Below are 9,759 nucleotides of genomic sequence, written 5' to 3'. Positions count from 1 at the left end.
GCAGCAACCTGTGAGCTGGAGCATGAGGCTGACAGCAGCTCCCCAAGGCTGTCAGTGCTGAATTTGGGGCTTGGTTCCTTGAGAATGAAAAAAAACAAACCCAGAAGCCTTCCCTGGGGGAAATGGCAGCTGACAGAGGTGGCTGCCTGGGCAGGGCTCAGAGCCAGCAGCCTCCTTCATCTCAGAACCTGCCACCTGGCTCTGCAGCCTTGGCTTGCCCCTGGCTCCCCCCCTGCACAGCTCTGCTGCCCTGCTGCTGCCACCGCTCCTCAGGATGCCACAGCTCAGCCCAGGACACCCAAGGGTGCAGAGCCTCTGAGAACTCCACACTCTTGGTTCCAGGCAGTGGTTGGTTGCTGCTGGTCACCACCAGGCTGGCGTCAGGGCGGCTGCAGGACAAGTCCCAGCACAGCCCATTGTGGAGCTGCACAGCCCAGCAGTGAATGCCTCCACGGGGCTGCTTCCCAGAGCAGGGGAAGGGGACACCAGCACACCACAGCCCTGAGGATTCATCCCGGGCTCCAGGCCTGTGCTGCCACCACCCTGCTTCCAAGCCCACTCAGGTCTCCCTGGAGCTCAGCAGAGGATTACCAGCACCATCAGGCCATGCATGGGCAGCTGCTGACAAACTACAGCCCAAACCCTGCTCCCTTCAGAGGGATCAAACCCAGAGTGAGGAAGACTTCAGTGCCCAAAGACAGAGTGGTGCAAGGGCCAGCCCAGCCCCGCAGCAGGGACCAGACTTTCTCCAGCAGTTCTCCTGGAAGCCTGGGGCTGGGGCAGGGTTAGGAGAGCAGAGCCCTCAGCAGCACATCAGAGCCTCCGTGGCGCTGCTCCAGGTTGCACCAGCTGAGGATCCAGCCCAGGGGCTCTGCAGCAGGGAGACCTTTTTCCTACCTGCACCCCTGCCCCTGCCGAGGCAGCCCCCAGGCCTCAGCGAGCAGCAGGAGCAGCCTGGCACCACCTGCAGACAAGTCAGGACTCCTGCAGCCACTTTCTCCCCAGCGGTTTGGGTGTGAGCCCTGGGCAGCTCCGCCGGCACCTGGCACGAACTGGAAACGAATGGAAGGGTGACTGCTCACACTGAGGGGTCTCACTCAAGGCAGGACACATCCAGAGTGGCACCTTCCTGGCTGCCCTGACCCAAGGCAATCAACCACCTCACTAACCCTGCCGGAAGCAGCTGCTAATGGTAATGTTCGTGCTTGGTCCTCCTCCACTGACCACAGAATTGCCCCGGGCAGGGCAGCTCCTTGACCCAGACCTGCTCCCAGGGGCAGTTGTCTTCCAGCCTTTAGCACAAGAGGACTCACCCCAGGAGCAGACCCACCCAAACCCAGCTCCAGCAGCAGAAGACACTGCACTGGGAGGAGAAATGGTTAACAAGAACCAGGGCTGGGCTCCGAAGGGCTTAGTGACCAGGGGCTGTGGGGAGCAGAGGAGGAACCGAGCTGCAGCAGGCAGAAGGGATGAAAACTCTCTGGGGGACACCTGAGAAAAGCCCTTTGCAGGAGCAGCCTCTAACAGAGCCCTGCAGGGGCCCTCCTCAGGGCCTGCAGGAGTTGTTCTTCACCTGAGCAGCTCAGTGACACTCCAGGATTACAGCCCCATGCTGAAGCATCTCCTGCTGCCAGCTCCACGAGAGGGTTGGTTGTGTAAGACAGCTCTGGCAGTGGGAGCAGGGCCAGGCCTGCTGGGGTGGCACAGTCTGGGCTCCAGCCTGGCCTCAAAGGGCAGAGGAGGCTTTGGGCAATTACAGCTCAGACTTCCCAAAGCTTCCCAGAGCCTGGGCTGAGCAAAGGCCCCGAGGGCACCACTGCAGGCTGCAGGAGCCAGGCAGGCGGGTGGCACATCGCCAGCCTGCTCCCACGTGCTGCTGCAAAGGGGCAGAGCCCAGCTGGGATCTGCCTGCCCTGGGCCCGCAGCTCCCAGCACATTCCCAGCCTGTTCTGCCGTGGGCACTGCTGCCTCCTCCCTGCCATTTCCTCCTGCTGCTCCCAGCACAAAGCCCTGGGGTCTGGGATGTGCCCTGCCCCGGCCACCCCAGACTGTGTCCAGCTCTGGGCCCTGCAGTATAAGGACACTGAGGGGCTGGAGTGGGCACAGAGAAGGGCAATGAAGATGGTGAAAGGCCTGGAGAACAGGGCTGGGGAGGAGCAGCTGGGGAAAAGGAGGCTGAGAGGAGACCTCATTGCTCTCTGCAGCTCCTGAGAGGAGGCTGTGCTGAGGCTGCTGCTGGCTTCTCCCAAGTCACTAAGACAGGACAAGAGGAAATGGCCTCAAGCTGCACCTGGGGAGAATCATAGAATCAACCAGGCTGGAAGAGAGCTCCAAGCTCCTCCAGCCCAACCTAGCCCCCAGCCCTGCCCAATCACCCAGACCATGGCACTCAGTGCCCCAGCCAGGCTTGGCTTCAACACCTCCAGGGACAGTGACTCCACCACCTCCCTGGGCAGCCCATTCCAATGCCAATCACTCTCTCTGGCAAGAAAGAGGTTTAGGAGCCCCTGCCCTTGGCTGCACCCAGCCCTGGCAGATCTCTGGTGCCCAGGGCAGGCTGTGCTGCTCCTCACAGTGGCTTTGAGGGCAGGTGTGAGCAGTTTGGGTGCTCACTGCAGGTGCTGCAGCCATGTCCTCTCCTCAGCCAGCATGAAAAGCCACAGCACTGTGATGCAGCTTCTCCACCCGAGGAATGAGATCCCCTTGCTTCACCTGCAGCCTCCATCTCCCACCCCCTGGGCTCCTCACTGCTCCTTGCAGCATGCAGGTGGCAGAAGATGCTGCAGAGGCACCCAGCAGTGAAGCCACCACCGTGAGCATCTCCTGAAGCAAATGGGAAGCTTCAGTCCTTGGCAAACTGGGGCAGATTCTCTCTGGTTTGTATTTTGCAGTGACTGTACTGGAGCTCTCTGAGCAGCATCAAGCACGAGGAATGTGGGCTCAGGCTCCCCCCAAGAGCCCTTCATGCTCTGCAGCACAGCTGCCTGCAGCAGGAGAGGCCCAGGGCAGGGGTGCAGCAGCTCTGGGTCTCAGGAAGATGAAGCTGCTGCTCCTCAGCCAGTCCTGGGACGTGGGTCAGGCCCAGGGCCAAAGGAAAGGCAGTGACATCCTCCTACCTTCTCCCCTCAGCTCCAGCTCCAGCCACTGTCCCTGCCCACACTCCCCCAGACTGCTGCCCTGCTCTCAGCCACCCTCCTGCCCGAGACTGTGCCAGGCTGGCCGCAGGGCAGTCACTGCACCCCTGGCTGCTGTGGCACAAGGAGGTGCTGGGACAGAAGGCAGCAGCTGGGAGCGGGTGGGAGGCAGATTCCCTGCTGCTCTCTGAGCCCCAGATGGATCCATGCCTGGACTTTCTCTTAGAGGAAAGAATTCCTTGGCTGTGCTGCTCGGTGCCTTCAGGGAGAGGGGCTGGGGGAGCCATTTCTCCTCTCTCCTGCCTGCCCCCCCTGCCCCAGCTGGCTCAGAAGCTGCCTTGGTAGGGCTGCACCTGCCACTGCTGCCACAGGGCAAAGAGTGGGGCCAGGGCTCAGGGCGTGAGGGAAGCTGGCAGCTCACACCCAGCCACACCACAGCAGCTCCTGATGTGTGTCTCCTCCCAAGAACCAGACCCCATCAGCTGTAAACAACAGGCAAAAGCTGAGGCTGTTGTTGCCCAAAAGGAGGGAGTTTCCTTGCCAGAGTGGACAGAGAGGAAACAAAATCTGCTGCCAAAGATGTCAGAGTTGGGAAACATTTCCCAGGCCTCCAGCCCTGCAGAGCCACGAAGGCAAGAGGCTGCCTGCTGGATGCTGTGGAGCAGGAGCAGAGGCAAAGGATGCTGAGGTCCTGCCTGCACACCTGGGCCCCAGAGAGCTCAGGGCATGTCTCACAGGCTCGGGAGCAGGGCTGCAGAGGCAGCAGCCACGGGCCCAGCTCTCAGCCTTGTGGAGACCATCAACAGCAGAGGAGCAGCTTCAAGGAGGAGTGCAGAAGACCCCAGGGTGAGCTTTCTCTTCTTCAGTGCCTGGCCAAGGGCTGCCAGCTCCTGCTGTGCTCATCCACAGGGCTCTGCTCCCCTCACAAGTGCAGAGGAGCCCAGCTGAAGAACTGGGACCTTTCTTGCCAGGTGGGTACCCCTCAGCTCCTGGGCTGTTAGGGGATCATCCCTCAGCAGGACCCTGCTAGGTGCCAGGCTTTGCTTGCTCCCCTGGTTTGTAGGCTTTGTCCTTGTGTCCATGATGTGTGCCCTGAAATCTGCTCCACCCTGGTCTCCTGCAGCCCTTCCTGAGGAGATCCATGCTCAGCAGCAGCATTCCCAGAGCAGCAGCAGGGAGATCCATGCTCAGCAGCAGCATTCCCAGAGCAGCAGCAGAGAGATCCACGCTCAGCAGCAGCATTCCCAGAGCAGCAGCAGAGAGATCCACGCTCAGCAGCAGCATTCCCAGAGCAGCAGCAGAGAGATCCACGCTCAGCAGCAGGCACCTCTCTAGCACAGCACATTTCTGTTCCAACCGTGCCAGCAGCTCCACCTCTTACAGCTTTATCACACTCCCAGTGGCCTTCATCTCCCTCCAAAGGAGTCTCCTCCATGCTTCCCATTATCCCAGCCTTGCTTTCCTCATCCAGCCCTGAGGCATGGAGATCTCCAGCACATGACTGCCAACTGCTTTCACCCCTTGCACCCCAACCACCCCTCGTCCCCCTCACAGCTCATTCCTCTCCTAAGCAGCACAAGAGCTCTCTGAGGGGGCTGGGATGACTCCAAGTTCTTTAGTGCCCTGAAGGGGCTACTGCCAAACTGCAGGAACTCAGCTATGCTCCTGCAGAAGACAGCCCTGGGACAAGGCAGTTACCCAGCACAGATCTGCCTTGCTCATCTCTCCTCCTCAGGGGCCCTTCTGTAGCCTCCAGCAGGGTCTCCTCTCACTGTGCTGCTTGCAGGGATATAAAATTGTTCTTCAGAGCACGTCCAGCCCCAGATCCTTCCAGCCCCAGCTCCTTCCAGCTCCTTCCAGCTCAGCCTTCCCAGCTTCCAGGCACACATTTTAACAATAGCTGGAAGCTGGAGCCCTGCACACAGCCTTCTCTGTAGCACAGGACATTCCTCTTCCTGCTGGATAACAGCTCCTGGGAAAGGAACCTGGGCTCCCTGCCTGTCCCTCTGCCCTAGCTGCACCAGAGTCGTTCTGCCTCCACAGCTAATGCATGGCAGTGGTCCCTGAGAGCCAGCAGTTGCCAGCTCCTCAGAGCACTGCAGCTGGGCACTGCAGGAATGGAAGGACTAAGAGACCTGGCAGCAGGTCCTGCTGAAGCAGAGGGACTCACTGCTGGCCACTGCCATCCTGCCTGAGCAAATGGGGGAAACAGCACAGCAGCGAATGGGCTCTGCCTCCTGATGAGCCTTCTGGTTCCTCCTTCACCCAGGTGTGAGCTGCAGACAGGAGCAGCAGCAGCTGTAAAGAGGAGCAGCAGCAGCAGTCAGAGCAGCTGCTTGGCCATGCTGACTTTAGCGACCTGTGCTGATGACTCCCCCGCAGGTGAGTGGAAGAGGTGTTAGGGTTTGCAGACCCCAAGCCAAACACAGCCTCTGGTTCTAGGCCAACCCCAAAGCTACTGAGCACTCACCCAAAGGCAGGGCTGGGGCAGGTGCAATCCAGCTATGGCAGTGAGGCAGAGCAGAGGGTTTGGTTCTCTGCCCTGCAGGTGTGCTGGCACACGGTAGGAGCCGCGGTAAGTGCGAGTGTCAGGTCACTGTCCCGACTGTCCAGCTGCTTCCTGGGGCAAGAAGTTCCACAATGAATCACAATTCAAATGAAGACAGCAGGAATTTCCTGGGATCTCCTTTCCTTGTTCCTGTCACCTGAGGAGCAGGAAGAACAGAGGCTGTGCCTTGCCTGGTGCTGCTGGGAGCTGGGTGGCAGCAGCTGGGCTTGAGCCCTGGAGTCCCTGTGCAGTCCCCAGCAAGGCAGAGCATTCCTGCACCAGCACTGCTCGGTTCATAAGTCAAAGCAGAGCCCAGCTGCCAGCATGCCAGGAGGGCAGCCCCATCCTGGTCAGCGGCTCTGCCACCACCACCTCATGCATTATTCACCCCTGTCTTGCACAACAGCCTGGAAAGCACAACCCAGAGGCAACAGATGGGAGCTGAGCCAGGTCTGAGCACCTCGAACACCTTTGCTCTGCTCACTTCCTGCCCCCAGGGTGCTTCCCTCAGCTGCCAGCCCGGATTTGCATGGTCCATAAGCACCTGGGGCTGGTTTGCACCTGGCTTTGGGTGGTACCAGCAGAACCTCAGCTGCTGTGTCCTCCTGCCCTGCAGCAGCAGACACCCAAGCCAGCAGAGGAACCACCCACCCCGGCCCGTGGCCTTGCATTTCAACTCCTAACAGCAGCTGTCTCCAAACCATACCTTGGGGGTAACTTCTTCACCCCTGGTACCAAACCCCTCCTGAGCTTGGAGCCTGTCTGTGCCATAAAGCCCATTTCAGAAATGGCCACCAGTTAAGACCACCCAGCTACAGATTCAAACCCCCTCCTCAAAGCCCATCACTGTGCACTCCTGGCACCTCCTCTTCAGAAGAAAGCTCTCACACAGGGGTCTGTGGAGGAGCAGAGGCAGGCTGGCTGCTGGGCACTGCAATACCTCCCTCTGAGCAGGACCTTCTCCACCCATCAGTGCCTGATGGAGTTGGTGAGACTGAAAGACCAAATAGTTCCAGTGCCAGGTGTCACCCTGCCAGCTTGTCCCCTTGTGCTCAGCTATGACCCAGCAGCTTTCACACAAGTTCCCATGGGAGCTCAGAAATGTGACCCACAGCAATGCTGCAGGCCAGGTGTGGCTTCAGACACCTCCCCTGCCCTGCCCTGCCCTCCCCTCCCCGGTAGCACAGCCTCTGTGGCTCCTTCTGAAACCCACTCGGTACCAGATTCAAACTCCCTTTCGTGTCCTCCTGCAGGGGCTGCCTGCGCTCAGCATGGCCAAAGGGCAGCAGCAGTGTGGAGCAGCCTTGGCTGGGAAGAGTCCCCCAGCAGCCCTCCATGGAGAGAGCAACACAGCAGACCCTCAGAATGCTGTGTTCAGCCGCGAGCAAAGGGACCACTGTGCATAGGCAGCTTGCCCTGGGCAGGTCTATGATGTCCCACATCACCCAGACCCCAGCCTCACCCATACCTGCCCTGCTGGCCTGTCCCTCTCCACACAGCAGCACCCCTGACCTAAGGGACTCTCATCTTTTACCCTGCACAAGGACTTTTAAGCCTGCCCAAGGCAAATCATGGCTCAAGGGCAAGGATGAGGCTCTGGGCAGCCTGATCTAGTGTGAGGTGTCCCTGCCCATGGCAGCAGGGTTGGAACTGGATGATCCTTGTGGTCCCTTCCAACCCTGACTGATTCTATGAAATTTAAGTCTGAGCAAGGCAGATCCTGGCTCAGGAATAAGGATTTTAAAGCCTGCCCAAGGCAAATCCTGGGTCAAGCTCTCCAGTGAAGAGGACATGAAGCTAGAACAGAACTGCTCAACCCTGTGCTGCCAACCACCGCGCTGAGAACACTCCCCAGCGGCAGAGCTCAGCTCTCCCAGCTGCAAGAGCAGGGTGGTGGGCTCCTGGCTCCTGGGTGTTGCTGGGACTGGACAGTGTTTGCTCACCACCACTGCAGGCTTTGGTGCCCTGTGTTGTTGCTACTGCCACGTTTCAGAAAGGTCAGGAAACATTCCAGTGAGTCAGAGCCTCCCCAGGGCGCTGGTCCTCAGGGCTCAGCCAGACTCTGTTTGCACAGTGCCCACCACAGTCCCCCCCTCCCAGAGCCCAGCCTGCGTCAGTGGCAGCCCCAGGAAGGTCGTGGTGAGGAGAGTGGAAAGATGATGCTGAAATTGAAAGGGGGGAAAAACCACCAAAAGTTAAAAAATAACCCAAACTGCCCTCAGAGAAACCCTGAGGCTCAGAGAGTGTCTAGACAGGGCTGGAGGCAGGCAGGGGGAGAGGGGTTAGGGTAGAAACTGGGGGAAAGTGAGTCTCCCATTTCTTCTCCAGTCAGAAGCCTTCAGCAAGCAGCTCTCCAAACAGCAGCTGTGCTGCCAACCTTCATAAAGCCCTTGGAGGTAGTGAGGAGCTTCACCCCATCCTCCAGCAGAACCCAGAGCTTGCTCTGTGCACAGCAGAGACTCCCTGACCCAACACCTCTCACCTGCAAACCTCTGGCACTACAGGAACTCCAGGCAGGGCAGCATCTCTGACTCCCAGCCCCCGAGCCCTGGGGTGATGCTTCTTGGCTCAGCCCCCCTGCCAGACTGACCAGCCAGCTCCCAGCTTCTCCAGGCTCTCTGCCACGGAGCTGAGCTCAGAGTCCCAACAGAGCAGGCTTCAAACCAACAATCCACAAACCAAAGTGTGGGTGGGAGGCAGAAAAATGCAGCAGACCGAGAGCAAAGGCCAGGCAGAGCTCTCGTCTGCGGCTCCTCATCTCTGAAGTGCTCCACCTCTGCAGCCCTCATCTTTCCCTTGCAACCCCCACGCCCCTCACTGCCTCCCGTGCCAACAGCTTGAGCTGTTTGCGTTGGAGAGGCTCTGGGGTGTGCTCTGCAGGGGCTGTGCTCCACCCGGAGCCTCCTCACAGCTGCCGAAGGAAATTGCCACCACCGTCAGCACCACCACTGCCCCAGACAGCACAGCCGCGGCCGGGCCAGCTTGAGCCCATGTGAGCTGTAAGGCACAGGGAGACAGCAGCAGGACGTGCTGCAGCTGAGGCTTGCTCAAACACCCATCTGGTACCTGTTATGCAGCACACATCCCACTGCTGTAGAGGAAATCTGTGCCACCTCCCTCCCACGTGGAGAGAAGAACATCCAGAGACGTGTCCCATCCTGCCCCTTCTCCTCGTGTGGATGAGCTCCTGCTCCTGGGACGTCGCTCTGCATTTCCTATCTGTGCTTTGGGAGCTGCAGTCCCTGACAGGCTGCTGAGACCTCATGGAAGGACAGACACCGCAGTGAGAGGCTGAGCAGGGGCAGCACATCGGCCAGAGGAGGCTCTCTCTGCACAGCCGCGTCTGGAGGGGTGCACCACGAACAGTGAAACTGACTCAGCCTGTGCAAGACACAACCTGGACTGCACTTAGGCTGGAGACTGAGAACAAACTCTTAACTGCAAGGATGGTCAGGCCCTGCAACAGGCTGCCCGGGGAGGTGGTGGAGTCACCATCCCTGCAGGGGTCCAAGGAAGGTGTGGTCATGGCACTTGGGGACACGCCGTGGTGGCCATGGTGGTGCTGGGTTGATGGTTGGACTGGGTGAGCTCAGAGGGCTCTGCCAACCCAAACAGTTCTCTGATCCCATGATGCGTCCCAGGGTGCTGGCACACTTCAGTCCTCATGGGAGCACAGTTTCTGCACAGGTGGAGTGGAAAGTGCAATATCTGAGTGTCAAGATCCAGAGGAGAGAGACACAAAATGTCTCTGCCAGAGGAGTGAGATTTGTTCTCTGTATTTCTATGTGGTGGAATTAAGGTGCAAGCGAGGCCAGAATCACTACCAGGCTGTTCATTGAAAGAGGATAAAGTGAAAGAAAGAGAGAAGGAGAGAAACGAGGAAGAGCAGAGCAGGACAGGGATTACATTACCACCCCCCCGAGACGCTCTCCTTGGCTGGAGGAGGTCCGGGAAAGGCTGCTGCTGCTTTTGGCTTGCAGGAGATGTTCCTGGGTTCACCCTTGGCTGGGAGAGGCGAGGGAAAGAGTCTGCAAAGTCCAAGTCCTTATCCCAAGGCCCAGAGGGATGTTTTTCTTG

The sequence above is a fragment of the Pogoniulus pusillus genome, chromosome 35 (genome assembly GCF_015220805.1).
Source record: "Pogoniulus pusillus isolate bPogPus1 chromosome 35, bPogPus1.pri, whole genome shotgun sequence".
Lineage (NCBI taxonomy): Eukaryota > Metazoa > Chordata > Aves > Piciformes > Lybiidae > Pogoniulus > Pogoniulus pusillus.
The sequence above is the reverse complement of the archived record's forward strand: the minus strand, read 5'-3'. Positions refer to the sequence as shown.